The sequence below is a fragment of the Lepisma saccharinum genome, chromosome 9 (assembly GCF_977018435.1).
Source record: "Lepisma saccharinum chromosome 9, izLepSacc3.1, whole genome shotgun sequence".
NCBI classification, from domain to species: Eukaryota; Metazoa; Arthropoda; class Insecta; order Zygentoma; family Lepismatidae; genus Lepisma; species Lepisma saccharinum.
In genome coordinates, this window is record NC_139237.1 from 86,768,871 (window position 1) to 86,796,153 (window position 27,283).

General features: G+C 40.4%; 1 protein-coding gene across 1 annotated transcript in view; it reads right to left on the minus strand.

Annotated features, from left to right (window-relative positions):
- LOC145992220 (potassium channel subfamily K member 18-like) overlaps positions 1–26,006 on the minus strand; it is a 435,658-nt gene extending 409,652 nt beyond the window's left edge. The window contains exon 1 of the mRNA XM_083128547.1: positions 25,724–26,006. The gene's annotated coding sequence lies outside the window, so the exon portion shown is untranslated. The remainder of the gene's footprint in view (positions 1–25,723) is intronic.
- Positions 26,007–27,283: the final 1,277 nt, after the last annotated feature.

Consider the following 27,283-nt stretch of genomic DNA (forward strand, 5'->3'; position numbering starts at 1 on the left):
CGACTGCAGATACCAACCTTCGCAGCAGCGTGTGCTGCTTCGCTTCCCACTCGATTTCCTTACCTTCCATGACGCTTGGCGTTGCTCCTGAGATAATGGGACAGGGTATAGGAATGCAGTCCGCGAGTCTATTACCATGAAGTCCAAATGTGCGAAAGAACCGTGGTTGTCGCCTCTCCAGACAGCAGAGGCCACAAGATGTGTCCCAGCTTGGGAAAAAGAAAGAGAAAAAAAAACTCCCGACTCAAAATTCTGCTCATGACCTCCCAACCCTTGTCCTAAATCTTAAGGTTGGAAACCCTTTCGGAATATGTGTCACTGTCAAAATCGGAAGCAGCAGTATCGAATTGAGGCAGTTCATCACAGTCGGAGCACGTGCTGGGGAAAGGCGTGCGGTCCATAGGGATGCTGGGAGAAAGAGCGAACGAGCGAGATGGAAGAGACTACGGTTCCTGCGTAATACAAAAAAGACCAGTACAAAGCGAGCTTGTTTGGTCCCTCGATTGAAATACGTCGATCACTTTTCCCTAATTAGAAGCCGCTCTGGGATGAAACTCTGCAGGAGAGGGGGTCACCCCCACCCGTTTTGAAGTACTAGCACTGCTTTTCTATTAGGAGAGTCATCCCCCTCATGTCTCTGTCTCATTCCTAGTTCTTCAAACTTTTAATTATCTTCTATGCAAGAGGGGATGTGTTTGCCTCAATCGACTTGTGTAGCATTTCTCTGGACTACTGCGAATTGCTTGGTGAAGTCATGCATGTAACATGTTACTTAGTAACGGGGTATGGTTTTCAGAAATGCTTTAAGAAGGGAAGACCAGCGTATTTTACGCATTAATGCCTCAAATATTGATTCAGGCATTTTAAAATATGTTAATCATGCTTCACGCATTGAACATAAGTCAATCGTACTTCACACATTGAAAAAACAGTCAATCGTAATTCACATATTGAACAAACAGTCAATCGTACTTCACACTTTTAAAAAACAGTCAATCGCACTTCACACTTTGAACATAAGTCAATCGTACTTCACACTTTGAAAAAAACAGTCAATCGTACTTCACACATTGAAAAAACAGTCAATCGTACTTCACACATTGAACATAAGTCAATCGTACTTCACACTTTGAAAAAAAAACAGTCAATCGTACTTCACACTTTGAAAAAAACAGTCAATCGTACTTCACACATTGAACATAAGTCAATCGTACTTCACACATTGAAAAAACAGTCAATCGTACTTCACATATTGAAAAAACAGTCAATCGTACTTCACACAATGAAAAAACAGTCAATAACACTTCACGCATCTAAAAATGCGTCAATCACACTTCACGCATCTAAAAATGCGTTAATCACACTTCACCCATCTAAAAATGCGTCAATCACACTTCACGCGCCTATAAATCCGTCATTCACACTTCTGGCGTCTAAAAATACGTCAATCACACTTCACGCGTCTAAAAATACGTCAATCACACTTCACGCGTCTACAAATGCGTCAATCACAATTCACGCGTCTAAAAATGCGTCAATCACACTTCACGCATCTAAAAATGCGTTAATCACACTTCACCCATCTAAAAATGCGTCAATCACACTTCACGCGCCTATAAATCCGTCATTCACACTTCTGGCGTCTAAAAATACGTCAATCACACTTCACGCGTCTAAAAATACGTCAATCACACTTCACGCGTCTACAAATGCGTCAATCACAATTCACGCGTCTAAAAATGCGTCAATCACACTTCACGCGTCTAAAAATGCGTTAATCACACTTCACGCATCTAAAAATGCGTCAATCACACTTCACGCATCTAAAAATGCGTCAATCACACTTCACGCACTTAAAAAACATGTTAATGAAACTTCACGCACTGAAAAACACGTCAATCATACTTCTTGCAATTAAGTTGCACGACACCAAATCCATACATTGACAGAAATGCGTCCGGCCTACTTCATGTATCAAAAAATAAGTAAGTCCCATTTCATACATGTAAAAATGCATCAAGTCAAATTTCTCCATAATATTAAACTTTTAAGAACATGCATCTCCAATATCCAACATGAAGGACTGCACTACATTCCATTTTTTGTTTGATTTTAAGTCCATTTTATGCATAAAAATTCTAATGAGGACTAGACCTACAGCTTATAGTGTGATCTGAACAAATGTGCCTCCACCGGGTATCGAACTAGGGACTTTTTGATTACAAGGAAACGACGACCACTAAGCCATCTGGGAGGCACTTGATACATTCGAGTATATACTTGAAACCCTCAAAGACTTACGTCCCAGAAGCGACGTTAGCACTTAACAATAACAATTAATTACATCAATGCAATTCAATTGGGAGAAGCTGCGTCCATCAACTTCAGTTGTGAGCTGTAGCAGGCAAACAATCCCCCGAGCCGATATATTTTGACCCAGATGCACAGATGACGGAAACACTATTGATCACCCTGCCTTTCCAGTGGCGCTCGAAATTCGAGATCTGTTTGCAGAACAAAGGACTGAACATGTGAAATTGAGGCCAAGACTCTCGACAGAACTGGGCTGCAAATTACAACCGTCGAGAACTCCTGGATAATTGTGAAGCGGGGCAAAACTTATATGGCATCACTGCTAAGCTTAGGCAAGGTTAGGAGCATAGACTTCTGCGTGAAAGGTTCAGGTTTGATTTCAGAGGAATACAGAGAATACACTGTGGCAGGTTCAAACCTTACTACAAACTTACGTCGCTGTCCTACCATCCTTGTCTAGTCGAGGCTATGAGGTTGAGTGATGATTTCACCAGGGCCAGCGCATAACGGTTATTTTGAAAAAATCCTGTTTCCCTGTTGGCCGATTCGTGGAGGAGGGATTCTAAAGTTACCGCTTGTTGCCAAAACAGGAGGGCAGCGGTCTAATTGGCTGTGCAAGTTTCTTCGTAGGTAAACGCGACAACAGCGGGTCACTGTCATAAAGACGTTCCATGCACGACCTCTAGTGATGAAGAAACATTCGCAAGAATGGCCAGCCAGGTCAGAATTCGAACCGTGGAACTTCTAAGGGAAGATGAAAGTCGACCGCTTGTTAACGCAACGTTTTCTTTACTATTAATACGTATTTTGTTTTTGTTCTGTTGTTGTTTTTAGTGTTCTTGTGAATTTTACATGACGTTTATACGCAATGAAACTGAATTGTCCAAGATCCCAGGCCAGAAGCTAGCAGGGAAAGTTTATCGCAGACATATTATCGAGGACAATAGAGATTTACACAGAATACGATACACACTACTACAGATTGTCTCATGAAGAAACATTTATTTAATAACATTTGCACTGAGTTTGTATAAATTGAATGTTAGTGGTGTTTTCGTATTATTGAACGTGTTTTAGTATTGCGTAAGAACGAAATAAACCTTGTGTTTTTGGTAAGAATTATTCTACAGGGTGGCTCAATAAGTCACTTAACACCTACAGTACAACGCCACTGCGGCATGGAACGTGAAAATGGCGATGACCAATCGTTATCAGGCCAAAGGGGAACCACATTGACGCCACCCACACGGTCGGCAGCCATCTTGATGTCCGCCATCTTGAATTCAACTTCAGAAATTTAAATGGGAAGGGGGTCGTGCGACATATCAAAATGAGCTAGAATTTCACCAGGAAAACAACTGTGACATTTGTTTTCACCTAACTTTAATTGTTGCAGAGTTAACAATACCACAAAGTTATGGCTCAATAAGTCACTTAACACCCCCAGTACAAGGCCACTGCAGAATGGGAATTGAAAATGGCGATGACCAATCGTTGCCTGGCCAAGGGGGAACCACACTGACGTCACCCGCATGGTCGGCAGCCTTCTTGATGCCCGCCACCTTGAATTCAACTTCAGAAATTTAAATGGGAAGAGGGTCGTGCGACATATCAAAATGGGCTAGAATTTCACCAGGAAAACAACTGTGACATTTGTTTTCACCTAACTTTAAATTTAAGGGCGATTCCCGCATGAGAGAGTGACACGTCCTTTCCTTTTTGCTTAAATGTTTATTGTTCAAATTATCGTAAGTATGTGATTATGTGGTATTTATTGTTAGACTGCCGACCATGCGGGTGACGTCAGTGTGGTTCCCCCTTGGCCTGATAACGATTGGTCATCGCCATTTTCACGTCGCATGCCGCAGTGGCCTTGTACTGGGGGTGTTAAGTGACTTACTGAGCCATAACTTTGTGGTATTGTTAACTCTGCAACAATTAAAGTTAGGTGAAAACAAATGTCACAGTTGTTTTCCTGGTGAAATTCTAGCCCATTTTGATATGCCGCACGACCCCCTTCCCATTTAAATTTCTGAAGTTGAATTCATTCAAGATGGCGGGCATCAAGATGGCTGCCGACCATGCGGGTGACGTCAATGTGGTTCCCCCTTGGCCTGATAACGATTGGTCACCGCCATTTTCACGTCGCATGCCGCAGTGGCCTTGTACTGGGGGTGATAAGTGACTTATTGAGCCACCCTGTATAATTTCATTCATTTGGCAATCACGTCCGGAGAATGCTGTTATATGAAGGAGGGTCCCATAACTCTTCCGCCCGAAGAGATTGGCAGTTTACCTTGACGTATTAAACCGAACAGGGAAAGTGACGTCACACATAACGCGCTCGGCTACTAGGCTACATACAAACTGTTCCCAAAAGATATTTTCCCTGTGCTGTATCGTCTAAATATCTACATTGTTTTTATTGTTACTATTTGGTCACCTTTCTGTACTATAATGTTAACAATGGGGTTTCCTTCTGCTTGAACAGGTTTATTTGCCATTGCAAACTTGGGGCCGTTTACCCACTGTACCCCCTCGAGAATTAAGTCGATTTTTTTTTCTGAATCGAAAGATCTCAATGTTTTACGTAATTTAAAACTGGTTGCAAGCTTTAGGAAAGCCCAACTAACGGAGATATTTGATCCCAAAAATGGCCCACGTAAGTTAAAACGTGCAATTTCATAGTATTTTCGCTGCTTTTTGTTAGTAAAAACAGTTTATATGCACACTAAAATAGAGAAAGAACACATCGAAAATAACTATCAGTAACAAACCTAACAATCTGAACCTAACCGCGTAAAATTATAGCTGCTGTTATGGAAAGTCGTTATGGGTGCTATATTCACTTGCGCAAAGCCTTCGGGCTGTTCTGCTACACGGTAAAGTAACACGCTAAGGTAACAGACTTACTTTATTTCACAATATCACATCTCCGCGAGCTAAAATCAACTGAAAACGTTCATAAACAACAAAAGCTTCATAATCCATGCACTTTCTCCAGGTAACAAGGGTAACGCAAACTTCAGCAAAGTTTGTCCATTTTATGCTCAGATATGCCGGTTTAACAGACTGAAGTAGGATTGGAACCGTTCTGCGATACGATTCACCCGGGAGCTGATACCAGAACCCCTTGATTCCAAGGCACTATGCTGTAGGGTTGTCGATATCAACAAACGTAGAAGGACAAATTAAAATAAACAAACGAAGGAAAAAGTAATCCTGATCATGATCCAAAGCCTAAAATTTAGGCGACAAAATGCTGGGCAGAAGAGGCCGTATCCTTATTCAAGGATACTGTCAACGTTTACCACCACTTCTCCACGATTCATGATATGTTACGAGTGGCTGTCCTATTTTGTAAAGCTCTGTCGTTAAACTGCGACTGCTCTAATGCTCACTCACGGACACGTCATGATCGGATTTGGGTAATCAATGGGTTAGTTACAACCCAAAAATGTCCGTGAGTGTACCCAGTTCTCGCGATGGGGACATAATATTTGACACTGCCAAACGAACCCGTTGAGTGATCGATTCACAATCTCATCAACCGAAGTTCTGGGTTCGATTCCTGGCGTTGAGTGTCCGTGTGTGGTTCGTCCCTTCATCGTTATCACACAAAAGGAAAATCAACAATAAGAAGAAATGCCAATACAGATACAGTGAGAAGGAACGAGAAAGAAGCATTCCACTGTCCATCGACATCGTATCCGATCCGAGGAAAGAATATGAAATAATATAAAAGTTTGCACCTTACATAAATCATAAATTTCGTCAGACAAAGAGACCTTTACATTTGGACCACATTCTTCCCCAGCTTGAGCGCCAACAAATCGTCAAATAGCACCATTACGTATTTGCTGTACCTCGAATTAAATCATCACAACGTGTCGGCCATGGCACCTTACTTATTGACCGCACCTCGTGCTAAATTATCCCCAGCGTGGGCGCCAATAATTTCGCCACACACTGCACCCTTACTTATTGAACGCATGTCTTTTTAATCCGCCCCAACTTGGGCGCCAATAATTTCGTCAGACAATAGGCCCTTACATATTGAACGCGCCTCGTATTAAACCGAGCCCATGTTGGGCGCCAATAAATTCTTACAAACTAGGAAAATGGTCAGAAACGTTGCAACCGATTCCGAAATCTCTGCTCTTAACAGCGACAAAAGCGTTCTATATTGTCTCACTAGAGGCTTTCATGTCAGCCACTGCAGTGCGTGAATATCTCATGAAGTCATTCAGGTATCTCTCCCGCTCCTCCAAACCGCTGTCGTCGTGTCGTTGCGTATTAACGAGAAAAGGCAGTTTTTACTTTATGGATGGCTTGTTATGGGGGTTTTCACAAAAGCAATGCCGCGGAAAAAAAGCATAAAAAGAGGGACGGGTTTAACGAGATAAACAGAAAGCACATGCAAGCAAGATAAATGAATTAAATGTCGGTCTGGAGGCAGGAGTTGTGAAATTAACGCGGGCAAAAAATTATGATGTCACGGCGAAAATGTTGTCTGCAGTTTGTGAAATGAAGAGATAACAAAGAAATGTGGTTTATGCACAGATTGTAATCAAGGAACGGGAGCCACAGATTCATGGCGGGATCCGAGACATACATTGTGTGGTAACAACTCCATGTTAACTAGAGAAATAATTTGTGGTCTGTTATTTATTCTTCCATACTTTCACGCAGCTTTCATGCCGATGTAGCATTTGGCTTACGGACGAGATGGAGTTAGTTGCATAATGTCCAACATACTACAAAAATGGTAATTTTCTTATCCTTCCTAGCTTCTTGCCTCATTAGATAAATCGCGACGATGAAGATGAATGATAACACTACACAATGAAACTTTGAGATATGTTTTGTGAATAAATGATTTTATATTTCGAGTATACAAAATCTCTCCCCATTACGACAGAATTTTTCACAATTTTCCCCTATCATGCTAGAATTTTTCACAAATTTTCCCCCATCATGTCAGAATTTTTGACAAACTCTCCACCATCATATCAGAATTTTCACAAATTGTCGCCACCCACACCAGACGTTTTCACAGAATTTTTTCACATTTTCTCACCATCATGTCAGAAGTTTTCACAAATTTTCTCCCATCATTTCAGAATTTTTCGCAAATTTTCCTTCACCACAAACATTTTCACAAAATTTTACACATAAAATGTAAGATTCAAGACATGAGATTGGATGTATAAAATATTCATATGAACTGGCTTCATAGAACCCTGGAAGTACTCTGTGGTGTGTGCTAACAAATGAAAAAAAAAACAAGTATGATGACATAGCCTGAATGCATGAAAAGCATCAATGAAAATATGTTATGTGTGTGGAGCTTTTAAAATGGAGCAAAGTTTGACTTCATTTGTCTGTGAAGCATACAGGCTACAATAGTAATTTTAAGATTGATCCCCTTTCTGTTTTACATGGAGCAAAGGCCACTTTTGTGGAATGCCCCAATACATCACTAGAACTGTGCAAAATTTGTTGTTTCAATGCACTTTGTGATGATTTTTTCCATATTAGAAAAGAAACAGCGTTATGTGTTAATTTTTCCACTGTGTCATTGAAGAATATGTACTCGAGTTCCCTACTTGATTTGGTTGAGAGTATTTGCCTGGCATATTCAGTCAAGTGACACAGGCGAACTCCCAACACTAGGAAATACAACGTTATTCTAAACTGCCAGGCGGTTATAAGCCAACGTAGCTACCGCTTTCAATTCAGGAAGTTCCCCTTCAATATTATTTAAATTCTTTGATACAGCCTGTTTCCAATAATTTGCATAAATTGGTTTGGTTGTGGAGAACTTTGTTTTTTACTTTTTTCAGAAAACTATCTCTTTTTTTTCAAGTTTCAAGTCAGGATTTCAGCATTTTCATGATTCAAAGATGTTTTTCTCTTCAAACTCGTCCAGTTGGTCAATCAGTGTAATTCCCGGTTTTCAAGACAAACTTTCCAAAAATTCAAGGCAGATGTTTGTCTATTTCAGCCCTAAATATTACCTCCTTTCACCACCCACACACACACAAATATATTAACAATTTATAGAGTTTGTGCGATTTCAATGTATCCAAAAATTTAATTTAATTCAATTAAATGTTTATATATATATATATATATATATATATATATATATATATATATATTGTTTGTCTTGATCTTCTCTATACGTTTCTGCGGTTCCGTGGGCGCCATTAAAATGACACCCTGTGTGTGTGTGTGTGTGTGTGTGTGTGTGTGTGTATATATATATATATATATATATATATATATATATATATATATATATATTTACAATATTTAATTTAAGGTGAGGAGTTTACATTTCACATACTCAGACTCGAAATACATCTATACAAACACAAGTCACAATTTTCTTTTCGGGATCTACGACAAATTGTTAATTGTGTAAGAATTTCAAATTGAAATTTGTCAATCAAATTCAAAATATCTTGCAATAATCTTCAGTCTGACAGGTAGATTATTTTGCAAAGGACATGAAAGGCATCTGATTGAGAGAATTCTGTTTTATTTTCCACGCAGCTTTATTTTCCTCGATTAAAACAAACAACTAAATTATTAAAAACTTGCCTCACGGCATTAATAAATATGTATAAGCTCAAAGGTATTTGGATTAATAAAAGTCTGAGAAAAATTCACGTAGGACTCATGCATAATTCCCAAAGCCAATAATTCACGCATAATTCCCGGAATTCAAGGAATTAAAAGTCCTTCACAGTGACAAGGCTAATGTTTATGTTCATAAGGAAGTTTATAAACAGAATATGTGACCCTTGTCATCTGATAACTAACTTTGGACAAAAACTGGTTCATAACGTTCCCATAAGTGTTCTGGTGTTCTTCCCTATTGAAAAAACTCTGTAAAAAGTACCTTCTTCCATAAGCAAGGATGAAAAAAACTGTTTATTTGACAAATCCAAGTAGCCCTAAGCATTTAAGGTTCCGTTGATGGAAAATTGACTAACCAATCGTGTTCCACACAGCACGCCACACCATTAACTTACCAACACTAACCATTCAGCTTTGATCTGTCGAAAATGAGTTATCAGATAAAAATCATCGAATATTATGTTTATGAACTTCCTTATGAACATAAACATTATCCTTGTCACTGTGAAGGACTTTTAATTCATTGGAAGCGTCACACTGTAAATTGTTCGCGACAACCATTCATAATGCACAGCTCTCCATGGATGTATCCGATTAAAATAATGTGCAATGGCATGCGAACTTCTCTCCATAGACGTCACTTTGATCTCGATGCATTACCGAAGCGCTAAACAAATTTTAAGGCATTTTTCTAACACCTCGAAAAGGAGCAAATTGGTACAATAATTCAGTCATAACTTTTTACTGGTTAAAGATACGTCGCAAAAACCTTCATCATTGCATTTCTCGTGAAATTCTAGCCCATTTTGATATGTCGCACGACCCCCTTCCCATTTAAAATTCTGAAGTTGAATTCAAGATGGCGGACATTAAGATGGCCGCCGACCGTGTGGGTGGCGTCAATGTGGTTCCCCCTTGGCCAGATAACGATTGGTCATCGCCAATTTCAAATTCCATGCCGCAGTGGCCTTGTACTGAGGGTGTTAAGTGACTTATTGAGCCACCCTGTATATGAATATAAAAGAACTCCAAAATCCCAGACGCTAGCTATCATTTTCCAGACAGGAACTCGACATAAAGGAATGCAGTGTCAGATATTACCTAAGCTTTACTGGGTCAACAACGATGTAAGCATGTAAACAGGTGTAACCCAGGAAAGCTACAGCTGACTGACTCGGCATTACTTAGTAAAATCCATCACAATAAATATCTGGGAGAATGGCGGTCTTCTGTCAGTATTGAGCTATCAGTCAGAGGGTGCAGAATTACGATCAAGAAATCAATCAGGAGGAGAGAGAAGTCTGAGCATTCAGACTAGCATCACAAACGGACTCTTCGTTTACTGATCAGTCCGTGGTTCGACACGTCGAGGAAACACTTTCATGCAGTGAGAAACCGGTATTTTCCATTCACCATGCTGGTCCAGTCTTACGGATATAAAATCCAAATGTTGTGTTTTGCCATTCCTCGTGTCACCTCTCGCACGTTACCATTAAGCTCTCCATGAATAGCGAGTACGCCATAATTCATTCGATTCGATCCAGTTTCCTTCAGGAGCGTTAAGGTAGCATCACAGGAATTCTATTCTGATTTATGTCGGTTACCATCATCATTTCTTCAGAAAGGATAGCTACATTTTCAAGAACTCTACTCCTGTACGAGTCAGGACGGTTGCTTCATTTTCCCTTTTCAATCATTATTCTTTGTATATAGTTGCTTCATTTTCCCTCTTCAATCATTATTCTTTGTATATAGTTGCTTCATTTTCCCTCTTCAATCATTATTCTTTGTATGTAGTTGCTTCATTTTCCCTCTTCAATCATTATTCTTTCTATATAGTTGCTTCATTTTCCCTCTTCAATCATTATCCTTTGTATATAGTTGCTTCATTTTCCCTCTTCAATCATTATTCTTTGCTAATAGTTGCTTCATTTTCCCTCTTCAATCATTATTCTTTGCTTATAGTTGCTTCATTTTCCCTCTTCAATCATTATTCTTTGTATGTAGTTGCTTCATTTTCCATCTTCAATCATTATTCTTTGCTTATAGTTGCTTCATTTTCCATCTACAATCATTATTCTTTGCTTATAGTTGCTTCATTTTCCCTCATCAATCATTATTCTTTGCTTATAGTTGCTTCATTTTCCCTCTTCAATCATTATTCTTTGTATGTAGTTGCTTCATTTTCCATCTTCAATCATTATTCTTTGCTTATAGTTGCTTCATTTTCCCTCTTCAATCATTATTCTTTGCTTATAGTTGCTTCATTTTCCCTCTTCAATCATTATTCTTTGTATGTAGTTGCTTCATTTTCCATCTTCAATCATTATTCTTTGCTTATAGTTGCTTCATTTTCCATCTACAATCATTATTCTTTGCTTATAGTTGCTTCATTTTCCCTCATCAATCATTATTCTTTGCTTATAGTTGCTTCATTTTCCCTCTTCAATCATTATTCTTTGTATGTAGTTGCTTCATTTTCCATCTTCAATCATTATTCTTTGCTTATAGTTGCTTCATTTTCCCTCTTCAATCATTATTCTTTGCTTATAGTTGCTTCATTTTCTCTCTTCAATCATTATTCTTTGTATGTAGTTCCTTCATTTTCCCTCATCAATCATTATTCTTTGTATATAGTTGCTTCATTTTCCCTCTTCAATCATTATTCTTTGTATGTAGTTGCTTCATTTTCCCTCTTCAATCATTATTCTTTGTATATAGTTGCTTCATTTTCCCTCTTAAATCATTATTCTTTGTATGTAGTTGCTTCATTTTCCCTCTTCAATCATTATTCTTTCTATATAGTTGCTTCATTTTCCCTCTTCAATCATTATCCTTTGTATATAGTTGCTTCATTTTCCCTCATCAATCATTATTCTTTGCTAATAGTTGCTTCATTTTCCCTCTTCAATCATTATTCTTTGCTTATAGTTGCTTCATTTTCCCTCCTCAATCATTATTCTTTGTATGTAGTTGCTTCATTTTCCATCTTCAATCATTATTCTTTGCTTATAGTTGCTTCATTTTCCATCTACAATCATTATTCTTTGCTTATAGTTGCTTCATTTTCCCTCATCAATCATTATTCTTTGCTTATAGTTGCTTCATTTTCCCTCTTCAATCATTATTCTTTGCTTATAATTGCTTCATTTTCCCTCTTCAATCATTATTCTTTGTATGTAGTTGCTTAATTTTCCCTCTCCAATCATTATTCTTTGCTTATAGTTGCTTCATTTTCCCTCTTTAATCATTATTATTTGCTTACGGTTGCTTCATTTTCCCTCTTTAATCATTATTCTTTGTTTCGTGTTGTATTTTCTAGGATTCGTTTCGTGCGTCTCGCTACCTTTGACCTTTGTGTTCCTCTGTGTTCCTGTATACTCTTCTCTGGAGGCTATTCTCATTTTTACTGTGTAGTTTTGTTGTCATTACTCCCGAGGATTTGTGTGTGCGCAGTTTTTCCAGATTTGTATGATAGAATAAAAGAAATATACTTTATTTTTTTTTACTTCGCGTTGCTTTTGTGCCTCTAGATAATCTCGATGATGGGGTTAAGGGATTTCGTGACATACCCTACGGTACGTGGGATCGATTCTATTGGGAGAAGGTCATTCGTCATTCATCCTCGACGAATGGCATGCTCGCTGCTTATGGTAAGCTAGATGGTAACGTGCGAGAGGTACTAACTTACACACATGCGAATGGCAGTGCACAAAACTCTAGTTCTAAACCCACAAAGACTGGAACGGCTAATGTATAAGGTATACCAACACGTATTTGCCCAAAATCGCCCTCCGGTCTCCCTCTGCTAATGCACGTAACTAACTGACCACTGAACCGCGTCCTCCCCTACATTTATCCCAATCGAATTTACTCCATAATGCCGACTCAGCTACCTGTAGTTTCTTCCCTGATTGCAATTGTTTCCACCTGTTTACAACGATGGCGATCAAAGAAGCTCGGCAATGTCTGACAAGGGATTCCTCAGATGTTTCTAGATATTTCCTGTCTGGAAACATGATGGCTAAATGACTGGGATTTATAGTTCTTTGTTCTTAACATTAATGAAGGGGCTAGTCCAGTACCCAGGGATCTCTGGAGCAAGGGAACAAAAACAAGCCTTCTGCGCAAGTAGTGGCTGGAGAGGGAACGACCAATGAAGGAGTGAAGGGTGGGAGTAAGTGCAGCTACCAGCAGCATACTGCTTCCTCCACTTCTCTACCGTTATGCGCGGCCTTGGTCCACAGATTCCCGAGACACGAGTGTAGCCCGGGATTCGAACCAAAATCTTTTGGGGGAGGTCATGACTCGATCGCAAAGACCTTTCTTTTTAAACTTGTTTTTGGAACTCTCTTAACGGCATTGTTTATCCTGTGTAAGCAGCCACATAGCAGAGATCCATGCTTGCCACTGTCACTTATTTTCTCTGTTCGAAAGCGACAAAATTCTTGGTATGCCATTGACGTACTGTGAAACCAATCGAGGTTATTGCTGACATATGAAGTGTGAAGACTTCTAGACACAACGTATCAAACCCTTATCCAACACTAAGGTTAGCAACGACGTGAAATGAATCCCAGAATAAGTAGGGCCACACGACACAAAGATTGATTGATTTTGATTTATTTAGCTTCCAGTTTTGTGCCACTTTTGTCTAATTTGCGAAGATGGGGATGGGTTATGACATAATGGAATTGATGAATGGACATTCACAAATATCCATGCCCAGGCCGGGATTCGAACCCAGGGCCCCTGGCATCGTAGAACACGACACAAAGAATCATTGCTGGAAAGAGAAAAAAAGTAGAAGCAATTTTCACAGGTCTGGACCATTCTGATATACACACAGTTTCAGCAATCTGTGGAGAAAGGCGGTTTAGAAGGGGAGAAAGCGGGTGGGCGGAGCGAAGCAGTGCGCGCTGCTCCGGCTTGGAGCTGGATTCGCGTTTGCTCTCCGTGCAGACATTTCTCCTCTCATTGGTCGAGCCCTCCCGTGTCACTAATAGCGCAGAGGACTTGTTTCCGTTCGCTTCCTCTAAAGATTCCCGGACAGAGTATAAATATTAATTCTCACAGACGCGATGTTGTACGTGTCCTCTTCATACACAGAAAGGCTAATTGGGACTGGACCTACAGTATAAAGTGGGTTCAGAACCACTCTGGTCCTCCACCGGGTATCGAATCTGAAACCCTTGGCTGCAAGGCAAAGACGTTACCACTACGCCACCGATTTGATATTCTTTAGCGTTCAGTAAAGGCATTGCGTCACTTCCATCGTACAAAACAATAACAATTCCCGCAATATGACCGACTCAACATGCGTTCTACTCACGCCTCGACTCGTACGCCCCCTGGACAGCAACTTGACGCATTGGCTCAGTTTGCGTGAATCTCCCCAATTACCGGAAAATTAATTGAAGGGAATGTCGGGCTGCGCGGTCTGTGGTTATGGCTGGCCGAGCCGCATTGGCCGTATCTACAACAATACCCTCGAGTGACCCTCAGTCGTGGATACGTGATGGCTACGCTCTTTAAGAATGTACTCGACCAGTGACCACAGCGTATCAGTTGGTAATGTGTGAGAAGAACTTTTCATACTCTTTCTTTCATATTCAAACAATTTCTCACCTAGGACGAAACCTAATATAGGAAAAATTCTAGGGTTTTATGGGAAAAGGGCCACTCTTGCCTCACGACTGCCATCTGGTGTTGTTTTTTTCATACTATTTATCTTCTTCCATAGTTGATAATAGAAGAGAAGAGAAGTTTTGTTATAAATATGATTCTTGTCAGTTCATTAGGAACCAATATAGTTGAAAATGTCACTTTCCTTTCATGAAAGCCTTGAAAATTAATTTTAATGTACTTTAGATTGTCTACGTAGTCTATGTAAACTACAATCCAATGAAATCTACACGTAGATTACGTGTAGACAACGCATGCAGACGTAAACTTATAGTATACGACACATCACTCAACGAAGTAGAAGCGCCGGTGTTGCTCCGTGTAACCAATTAGATGCTCGAGTGCAGAGAGAGTCAAAATGTGTAGCGAACTGGACGGTCCTGGTTGTCTTATACTCGCTCTACAGCAGTGATGTGCGTCTACGCGTAAACAATGATAGTCTACATTCTACACGTAGATTATTTTATACACGTAGATTACGTAATCTGTGTAAACAACATGGCGAAAGGTGATAACTTAGCAAAGGGCGCCGTGGAATTAAAAGAAAATTATACTGCGTATCAGTTGCTGATGTGGGAGGTGAAATTTTCATACTCTTTCTTCCAAATTCGAACAATTTCTCACCAAGGAAGAAACCTAATATAGGAAATATTCTAGTGTTTTATGGAGAAAAGAGCACTCTTGCCTCACGACTGCCATCTGTTGTTGTTTTTTTAATACTATTTATCTTCTTCCATAGTTGATAATAGAAGAGAAGATAAATTTGGTTGTAAATAGAGTTCTTTTCATTTCGTTAAGAACCAATATAGTTGAAAATGTCACATTCCTTTCATGAAACCCTTGAAAATTAATTTTAATGCACATTAGATTGTCTATGTAGTCTATGTAAACTACAACCCAATGTAATCTACGCGTAGATTACGTGTAGACAACGCATGTAGACGTAAACTTATAGTCTACGGCACATCACTGCTCTACAGTAAGCACGTTGATACGAGAGCACCCTTTCACAAATACCGTGGGTTGACCAGGCCTACTGTAGGTCCAGTCCCGATTAGACTATCTGAACGTAAGAGATTAGAGAATGATTCTAGAAAGGAACAAAGTTCGCCAGGGTACGAATATTTGAATTCTGAAATTATAGACTGAACACTGTCTCGGGAATGTGTGCAAGGTCGCGCACAGCAATAGTGAAGGGGAGAAAGCGGAGCAAAGCAGTGCGCACTGCTGCAAACGGCTGATAGCTCACTCGCTCCAGAGATTCCCAGGACCGAGTATAATACGTAAAGGTAGAGTGAAACAATCCTCAAATGAAAACTACAGTAAAACCTCGTTAATGCGGACTCCGATAAGCAGACTTCGGCAAAAGGCAAAACGAAAAGAAAGGAGAATACATGGTTCGTAATGGTTAAGAATACGTACCTCCAACGTCCATGGCAGAAATTCCTAAAGAAAAGACAGTCAACCACTGATGAAATTCTGTTGCCCGCAGACTTTCGGGAAGAAGCCGCATTGACACAGGAATACCCTCGGTATATTCTCGTAAAACTCTGGTCACTATAATACGTGGCCGTACAAACCTATGCCCTTTAAATACACCATAATCTTGTTACTATAAACGGAGTTTTAATGCACTTTCTACTGTTCTTTTAGGTTATATTCAGTTAATCCGGACATTCATTAAACCGATCAACTCCCCCCCCCCATTAGTCCGGATTAACGAGGTTTTACTGTATACAAAATATTAAAAAAGTGGAAAGCACCACGCATGTAAAGCATTTAGTACAGTTTTGAAATTCAGTACAGAAACTTCACAGCAAAAAAAGTGTTGCCAAATTCGTCAGTTGGAAACCATGAGTACTCTCTCTGGCAAGGATGATCCCCATGTAGATTCCCGAGGGCAAGCGGATACAATCCGTTCCTGAGGGAAGGAATTAGTTTAATATCGTACCTCGCCAATTCACGCTCAGCTAGCACGAAACTAACATATAGTGAAGAATTAATGAGAGATTAAAGCAGGATGCGGCATAACTGCTTCATACGGTTCCCTAGATAGGTTGCTTGTACAGCTGGAGGCAGAAGTAATTGTACGTGCAAAATTAAATTAGTACTTCCCCAATTACACCTTTCAATGTTTCTATAGTTATGTCTGGTTACAATAATAGGTGTTAATATACAGAGGATGGACAAAAATATTTGCTGTAGCAAATAAGGTGAAGGACAGCCTTTATCTTCCAAAATGGCCTGCAGTCTCCAAAGAATGGACAAAAACAAGCCCTGGATGGTGGATAATGGGATATTGCACCATTCTCCGTGCAAAATATGGTCACAATCCTCCTCAGTGTCCTTCTGCCTGTCACTCAGTGTACATTTTCGTCCACGCAGGTGTTTATCTGATGATGTCTTTCCGGACACACTATTATGTCATCATGATCTTGGATAGAGTTCCTCTCGATACGCCAAATAATATGGCTACTTTGGCAACAGAGACGCCTGCAAGGCGGACAATAATAATTTGCCCTTTTTGAAACACTGTCAGCTCGGACATGATTCAGTATCAACTACACTGCACGCTATCTACAGCGCAACTGTCGACCGACAGGGTCCTATCTCTAGACGCAAAACAAAAGAATGTCGCACCGCGTCCGATTTCAAGTGGAAAAATTGCGTCGATTCAGCCGTTCGGATGTCGTGGTGTTTCCATATTTTTGTCCATTCCCTGTAACTCAGACCTGTACAGAAGAGATTTTATGCTCAGTCAATTTTTGTGTCTAGACGCAACGCACTTTTGTTCTTGCCTGTACCACAACTTTATGTTTAAATTTAAGGTTCTCACCTGTTCTCTCTACAAAGCTACTAGGAATACGCATATTTGAGTAGTTGGACATTTAGAATTCAAGGCTTTTCATGTGTTATGACGTCAATTCTAGTAGTCGCTATATTGCAATCTGACAGTTATTGACTAACCTGTATATTTTCGGTAATAAAGTTTATATGGATATGTGCGAGATGCGGATCTAAACCATGATAATAGGCGTCTGGGCAGAATTGCGCTGTTGCCACATGTGGGAAAAGCAAAGGGAGAGCGTGACAAGAGTCGCTGCTTTCCGCGCACTGTGTGGCAACGTCAACCGGCTTGCGTTGCCAGTTCGAGCGTCAGACCGACCTCCCTCCGGGGCACTTTTGTGTCATCCCTGAGCTTCTGAGCAAATACTGTCAGTTTGTATCACATGCATTACAAAGACCAACTCTACAACGAAATATTTAATTCTCTTAATCATTCGAACACACGGGGTTGTGCTACGACGTGGCAACAGCGCGAACTTCTGCCAGACGCCTTATTTCATGGCCGGGCGTTTAGTGTTGTTTGATCTTGTGTGTGGAGTTTTCGCAACTGCAATAGAATGATGTGCAATAGTATTATTTTCTTTAGTGTTTCCTTAAATATGTGAAGTATATTGAACTGATATAAGCTGTAGGATAGTTTTTAGTGCTTAGAGATGACACGCATGCCTGCAGTGTATTTGTCGAGGCCGTCCTAGCACGCTGTGTTTATCAGTCCTCCACGAAGGTTGGGTTTTATATTTACAAGTGCATGTGAGAAAAGAAATTGACTTTTACTTCTATAAATTATAATCCATTAATAGTAATAATAGCCACGTTTCGGAGATCGAATCAAAGAAAATAAGAATCTTTTTGCTACATCTTTTCAGGGTAGTTTTTATACCAAGGCTAATACAGGGTCAGAGTTACAAAGGCTATACAAGGCAATTATGAAAAAATAAGGGCTCTATATTATATATATATACAGGGTTAGTCAAAAGTATCGGGACAGGTCAGTAATAACGAGACGCGTGGACAGAGGAAAATCACATGTTTCTAGTGGGTATTGGTGCGGAAACTCCATTGAATGGGGGTGTGGCCATCATGGCAGCCATCTTGGATTCCACCATACTGAATATCACACAATATTTTCAAATGGAAAGGGGTACGTATGACATCAATTTAGGCTAGAATCGTCCCACAAACGACAATCCGAACTCATTTTGGACCTATCGCCATTCGTGGAAGAGATAGGGTGTGCTACGTTTGGCTGCAAAAAATGAGATTTGTCTGAAAGAATTGTTTACTGTATTCCTGTGGGTAAGTGTACACTGCAAAACTGCAAATTACAAAGAGCATGCACAAGAAAACATGACATTGACTTACAGAATGCCTCAAAGCAAGTGCTCACACTGCTTCCCGTCGACTGTCTGACAATATGCCAACCGATCGTAAAAACTGCAAAGTGCACGTTGTAGCATATCCAGAGAAAGTCCTCTTGTTTGGTCCACAATGCGATTCCGTAAATCATTCAGGGAGTGTGGTTTGGTGCGATACACTTTGTCCTTCATGTGCCCCCATAGAAAGTAATCCAGGAGTGATAGATCGGGAGATCGGTTTTCCTCAGATCCCCCAGGCGAATGCAGAGATGGATTACTTCGAGGCCGTGACTTCTACTTCTCTTCCTTTCTTGCCTCTAGTCCTTTCCCCGGGTTGTTGTGATAGTTTGTTAAAACCAATATCGCAAATTACCGAATTAAAGAATACCAGTCTAAACAATCTTTCCTTACAACAGAGTAGCATACTCTTTTGTAGCTAACAATCCTATTCGACGAAATAAGAGCATCAGGTACGTATATGTTTTACTTTCCCTTCCACGGACAGCAATATGGACTCTACCTGTACACATCCCTTGTAGATTGTAGTCAACTTCCTCGAAGGTCAGTTGCATTTGTTATCGTCCTTGCGAACGTTCTGCATGTCGCTCATGTTGGTGAGTGTTGTGCCAAAGGAAGGAGATGTGTGTCCATGTCAGTGGTCAAAATGGAGCTCAGTGAACGAGGACGTATTACGTTATTAATGATGCGTGGCTATGAAGATCGTAAACGATCGTATACCGAGGTGCGACAGTTATTTAATGCCACATTCCCTGAACGTAACCCAATTTCGAAGTCAACCGTCGAAAGAACCATTCGACGTTTTGCAGCAAGTGGAAGTGTTAAAGACCGTGTGCGATCAGGAATGCCGAAATCGTGTAGCAACGAGGCAGTTTCTTTGGATGTGTTACAATCTTTTGTGGAAAATCCGCAACCAGCGTTGCAACACGCTGGTCATATGCCCGAGTTCAGTGCAACGAATTTTAGTGCGCAGTAAGTTTAATCCCTACAAAGTGAGTTTAGTGCACGAACTGACGGAAGATGACTTTGATCGCCGTATTGAAATTTGCTAAGTAATGATGCGTTAACGATAGTATTCACCTCAATGACATTGTATTCTCTGATGAAGCGACATTATGTTAAACGGGCAGGTGAGCCGACATAACTGTCACTATTGGAGCGATGAAAACCCGCATTGGATGATGGAACATCATACCCAGTATCCACAGAAACTGAATGTTTGAGTAGGAATTAGGGGAGGCATCATTCTTGGCTCTTTCTTCATTGACAGCATTCTGACAGGTGAGAAGTATTTGACAATGCTTCGTGAACAGATTGTCCCTGCCATCCAAGTGTCCACACAGGACTTTAATCGTGTTTGGTTCCAACCGGACGGAGCGCCGCCACACTATGGACGGGATGTTCGACAATACTTACATGAAACCTTTCAACAACGATGGATTGGAAGGCTAGGTATGATCGAATGGCCTGCAAGATCTCCCGATCTATCACCCCTGGATTACTTTCTATAGGGGCACATGAAGGATAAAGTGTATCGCACCAAACCACACTCCCTGAATGCTCTAAGGAATCGCATTGTGGACGAAACAGGATGACTTTCTCTGGATATGCTACAACGTGCACTTCGCAGTTTTTACCATCGTTTGGCATATTCTCAGACAGTCGACGGGAAGCAGTGTGAGCACTTGCTTTGAGGCATTCGGTAAGTCAATGTCATGTTTTCTTGTTCATGCTCTCTGTAATTTGCAGTGTACACTTACCCACAGGAATACAGTAAACAATTCTTTCAGACAAATCTCATTTTTTGCAGTCAAACGTAGCACACCCTATCTCTTCCACGAATGGCGATAGGTCTAACATGAGTTCGGATTGTGATTTGTGGGACGATTCTAGCCTAAATTGATGATTCATACGTACCCCTTTCCATTTGAAAATATTGTGTAATATTCAGTATGGTGGAATCCAAGATGGCTGCCATGATACCCACCCACCCATTCAATGGAGTTTCCGCACCAACACCCACTTGCAACATGTGATTTTCCTCTGTCCATGCGTCTCGTTATTACTGGCCTGTCCCGATACTTTTGACTATATATATATATATATATACATATATATACAGGGTGTAACAGAAGTGATAGCGCAAAAAAACTGAAAAATACACGATAGTAGAAATAAGAACAAATTTGGGTCGTAAACTAAGCTTTTGCGAGATAATTGCGAATGTATGGTTATAATCCGCCACTGACTTCATTGTTTGTGTACATCGTACGCTTGTCTCCTTGTGGACTCCAAGGTTCGTTTCTTTAAAACTGAACACTGCCAAATATGTAACATACTGTAGAGTATAATTGTCCTTACTAATAAAAGCAACGGTAATTTCTAGGAAGGTGAACCTTTAATTCTGTTCTTTGTTACTAAGTAAGACTATGGTACCTCACACGTGAAACATACGATGTGTACAAAACAATCAAGTCTGTGGCGGATCGTAAACATACATTCGCAATTATCTCGCAAACGGTCCGTCTGCGACTTCATGTTTACAGAGACCTTTTTGCTTCTACAATCATGAACTTTTTACAGTTTCCGCTTGCGCTATCACGTCTCGCACACCATATGAATGATATCTTCTTTAACCTCAAATTCAACATATTTGCTCTTAGCTTAAGTGTCTCTTCCATATGTATTTAACATATTTTCAACAATTCAAGACTAAAATTGGTAAACGCTGTAAGTGCCACAATAATTCAAACACAGTTTTTCATGTTAAACTGTGAAATGTGCAATGCTTTATAATGTCGTAAACGTGAAAAGTGGCTGGTAGCCCTCTTAAGTAGTTCAAAGGGCGTGTAAAGAGGTCACTAGTGTGAACGTTCTTACGGGCTGATGTTCAGAACGATGCGATTTCCCAACACTTTCGCTTTTGGCACTTACAACGTTTACCACTTTTAGTCCTCAATTCAACTCCGTCCATTAAAAAAAAGGAAATATATATATTTGTCCCATTTTTTCTTCTTTGAATACTTCTTAATGCGTGCTTACAAAACGACTATAGGTTTCATCTTATTAAAAGTAAAATACTGCCTGTATTTCTATGTTAATTCAGTAGCTATTTTCATGCTTTCAACTACATCTATTTTACATTTTCTGTGACGAATTGGTTTTCGCTGAATCACTCTTTCTTCTATAATGAATTATTTATAATATTATGCTTAGTGCTGCCATCTATTTTGTTCTTCTGGAAACTCTTATTCTTTCACAATTGCATTACATTTTGTATTAATGATGTTCTCTATTTTTTGCCACTTTTGGTTAATCGCATGAAAGGACACTCATTAAGAATATCCAGACTAGGATTCAAACCTGCAAACGCGCTTGCGTAACGAGTCGGGCTCGGCGAAACGGGAATTTCGTCAGGGCGTAAATCACATGAGTTTCTGCTGAGCCATTAGGCGAAACTGGATTGCAACAAAAGCAGGTCATAAACGAATTGCATAGAACAAATTACAGGTTATTTAGGCACCAATAAGGATGTAAATAATTTATTTCTTTCGTCGAATGTCTGTGTATGCAGGTATGAATCTCGCAACGTCGAAGTGATGGCAGGATGATTACGGAAAATGTCCTAAAAATGTCCGTACATCGGAAGTGTTGGGAGAGGACAAGACAGGACAGTGATCGACGAGTTGCCACGAAAAAAATGAAACGTCCATTCCTTACGCAGCCCGCTACGCTTCCATTCCGGCACGAAGGTTAACATAAGTAAAACTGTTGTTATCTCAACATTTTTAGTCATCTGATGATTGGGATGAATTGTGTATGACTAGATGAACTGGACGAATTAAAACACAATGTTTGCTTAATTGGTTGATTAATTTGGTTTATTTTACTTCGCTTTTCTGCCACTTTTGGCTAATCGCGACGAAGAGGATGAGTGATATGATGAAACTGAAGGAACTTGAAAGAAACACGCATGACCAGGACGGATTTCGAACCCGGGACCCCGGTGTCGTAGCCCGCTCTGCTAACCACTCAGCACGGAGGTTGGCGCCATGTTTCAACAAGCATGCCCTTCACACGATGCTAACAGAACCTTAACAAGCCAGGAATCGAACCTGGAACCGCCTGTACTAAAGATAAGAATGCTGGGTATGAATGTACAATATAGAGAATGTCTCCAATTCCTTTCCTATTTCTCACGCTCATTAAATATGCAGTCCTGGAGTTAAGATTTGGGGGCCACGTGAAAAAATTGTACACTTACGTCTTTATATGTTGCAAAATTACGTTCCTCATTACCGCGATCATTCTCCATACAGAAACATAGGAACCATGTTTGATGATATGAACAAGTGACGTTCGGCATTCGTTGCGCTGTCTACAGCGTTGCCACACTGTTCCTTGCGAGGAGAATGAGGAAGATGACGACAGTGAAAACGAGGCAAGTTTGGCAACGGTGTTCGACCGTTCTTCTGGGAAAATGGCGTCTTGAACCGTGATGAAGCTACTGCTACAAAACTTATATTTTGTTACAATATGTGCTCATTGGCAAAACATCTGATATCCCCACGAACCATTTCCGGTAAGGTTAGGGTAAGAAAGGATCTCGAAATTCGTTAATATTTGGTATATTAACTAATTTTGGCCTTCTAATCTGTACATTATGCACGGGTAGCCCCACAAACCATTCACGGATAGCCCCACGAACAATTTCCGGTAAGGTTAGGTTAGGTTAGGCAAACAGTTAAAATTGTGTTCCTAAAACAATGCGATACAGCTGTAAAAAAAAATTCCACTAATATCGGCTTTTTTCCCTATTCCCGCACGTGACCCCCGCATTTTAACAACAGATTCGTGATTAGAAGGCCATATTTAGTTAGTATACGAAAAATTAACGAAATTGGATACTTTCTCTATATTGTACATTCGCTCCGAGCGCTATTATAGAGAGGCGGTTTAATGTGTCGTAATATAGTAAAGCTGCTAAAGACTATGGCTAACATGGATCCCTAATGTTCCGTTGGATAAGGAGCGGACCTTCATGGTGAATTGGTTATCACAGCGCGCTACGACGCCAGAGGCACCGGGTTCGAATCCCGGCCAGGGCATGAGTGTTCTTAAAGAGTGTCTCTTCATCAATTTTATCGTAGAATTACTCACTGTCGCGATTAGCCAAAGGTAGCAGAAAAGAGAAGTGAAATAAACCAAATCAATTAATAGATCAATCTTAGATAAGGGGTAAAAGCAGTCAAGACATCCTGCTGATATCACATCACTACGATAGAGTTCAATAATGTGTAGAGTAAAGACTCCATTCGCACGCTGTCTCTCTCCCAGTCATCGCGCTAAGCACAGATACGCATAGAGATTTTCAACGAAGGAAGAAGAGAAAGATAGGGAGTTCCAAATAAGAGACTGTATGTAGGAAACAGATATCTCTTCAAACTCATGTGCGTCACCCTGGAAACAAGTAATCCTGGCTTCTGTTCACGGTGGAGCCGCGTTATACGTTAGTTTCAATTCCACTTAAAACTATATATCCAGTCACGATGAGCCTATATTGAATATGAGGCTTACTGGCATTGTAACGTACTTTAAATTTACGTCGTTTTTTTCTGCCACTTTTGGATAATCGCGACGATGAGGATGTGTGATGATATGATTGATGGAAAGTCACTCACAAAGAACTCCCATGCCTGCCCTGGTTGGGATTCGAACCCGGGAGTCCTTGCCTCTTGGCGCGCTGTGCTAACCACTTCGCCACGGAGGTTAACTGATAAATGCTGATTCGGTTGATGACATTTGAAAAGTAAAAACCCATGCCTGGACCAAGACTGAAATCCGGAAACATTAGGTAGCATAATCGCAAAGCTATTGTGGACTTCGTGTCTTTTGTGAAACTAAAATGTTATTTCATTTCGTTGAAATGTATAGACTTGTTTTAACATTGTAAGAGAAAGGATGTATTACGACAATAAAATTCGTAATAATATGAAGCATCCCGTAGCCTGGATTCAAACCAAGAGCCTCACATCCCAATAACTTATCCAACCAGCATTACTTGAGGTAATGTCTAAGGTTTGATTTGTTTATTGTTATTTAGCGTCGCTTTTCTGTCACACAATCGAGACGATGAGTGATGATGTGAAGGAACACCCGTACCGAGGCGGGAATTTGAACCCGGGACCCCTTGCGTAGTGCTAACCACTCCGTCACGGGGATCGGCCAATGTTTAAATTATTAGTAGGTATAAGTAAGATGAAACCCAACTTTCTTTCTACACCGTTTTGCTAGCTACTGGGTTAATCGCGACTATACCGATGAATGATAAAATGGTTGGGTGGGAGAAGCACAATAATACCCTCAACCAAGATTCGAACTTGCCTTTGCGCTGACCACTTCTCTACGAAAGTTGACGAGAATCAGTTTAAGTATATTACATTATTTCGCTCATTTTACGCCTATATCGCCGAACAGTTGCCGGACATACGGTTTAACTTAAGATTCTAAGCACTGTTCTCCCACCCGAGAATCGAACCCGGCACGCCCTGGTTACAAGGCATCGCCTCCGAGTACATCGTACTGCGTGCCTTCTTAATGCTGCTAGTGAAATAAGGCAGAACGGAAATCTATTCTAGACCCGAACCCTGTACTTCCAACATGTATGTGATATGAGAGAAAAGTACACCCAGAACGTCAAATCGGTTGCATTCAAACTAATACATGTAGTTTAGTAAGGTCCGCGCACGGGAACGACACGCCCGATTTCTGTTCGGGCATTAAGTACCCACCGCTAACGCACAAATCACGTCACCTTTGTCCACAAGTGACGTCACACCCCCGTGTTGCCCACTTACCTTGTCCCAAGAGACAGGAACAGAACGTACGTCCAGGATCCGCAAACACCGGTTAGAATGGCCAAGTTTCGTTCCACAAGAAATCCATCCACGGCTGTTCAAGTCACCACAACTTCAAAACACAGACTTCCTCGCTAAACTTCATGACTTTGCCTCAAGTTTTCAACCGTGGGGTTCAGACTATCTTATCAAGGTGGCAAATACTGAGCGCTCGTTGTCACTCTTAAACTGGGGAACCTCACACGTTCGCACTTTGCACAGAAGGAGAACTTGCCTTCCCACATTAACGGGTTGAACTAGAGCCCCGCGGCTGCTATGAGTTTCCGGAACGAAGCTGCTGCCCTCTATTGATCGAATACGGAGCCATCTGGCGCCGAATTCCGTAAGATCGGCCACCGCTGTAAAACATAGCCGGCCGGCCAAGTGAGCTTTGAGGAAGATTTTTTTTTTATAAGCTTCTAGTTCGAAAGGTTGGAGGAGAGATTTACAAAAGCTAAAAATGAATGATGGAAAAGCATGGAGTTGAGGAAAAAATTGCGTAAAAGAAAAGAAAGTTAATGGAATGCAGCGTCTGTTTCGTTGTGTACGAGACAGTGGAGTTTTTCAGACCGGAATTGGTCAGGTTTTTCTTTAATTCTGGGCACAGTGTGTGATTCCGAAACATCCTTACTTGGCTGGTTCCAGGGCCGGCTCTAGGTGGTTGTGGGGCCCCAGTCATACAATATACGCGGGACCTGTAACCATTTTTTTTTTTCAGAGATATGAAAAAAAAAATTATTTCGTTTATTGTACTTCGCTTTCATGTCGCTTTTGGGTAATCGCGAAGGTGAGGATGAGTAATGTTAGGACATTCAGGACGGGATTCTGGTGCTAATCACTCCGCCACGGAAGTCGGCAATCAGATTCTTGTTCCTTAGTTTGAGATATAGGCGTCCTATATCATCACAATCAACACATTGCTACCTCCATTTGTGCAAAGGTACATAAATATTAACTTAAAACCTCAGCTAGAATATCTACTGGGTAGGTTTTTTTTGTAGACAACGAAACCAGACAGGATGCCTTTCAATGTTAAAACAAATATATTATATGAACAAGGATACATGGAAATAGAATATTATAGAATAGAATATTTACATGATGAGTTACTTTTCTTTATAATTCTCATCTACAGTCAAGTTTTATCTCAATATGTTGTTTTATTATTTCTTTTCTTCAATTTGTATATTCTTCTATCTGGACTTCCTTCGTAATGGACGTTCTGGATCTGGACTTGCTTCTAGTCTTCTTTGTGAACTTCCCTCTGGATTTCCATTTATATATGTTTTTGACGATTTAATGAATTCCTTTATCCTTTAAGCTTTGGGAATTATACTAATATCCTCCCTTCGAACGCGCCAACACTAACTGGGTACAACAGAGTTTATACTTGGTGCCAAACGACTAACACGCATAACGATATTATGATTAGGTGTCTACTACAGCATGCCCTATCAGAAATTGAAACAGGATAGATTGTCGCAAATTGTTAATATGAGAAAATAAGACTGAATCTTACCT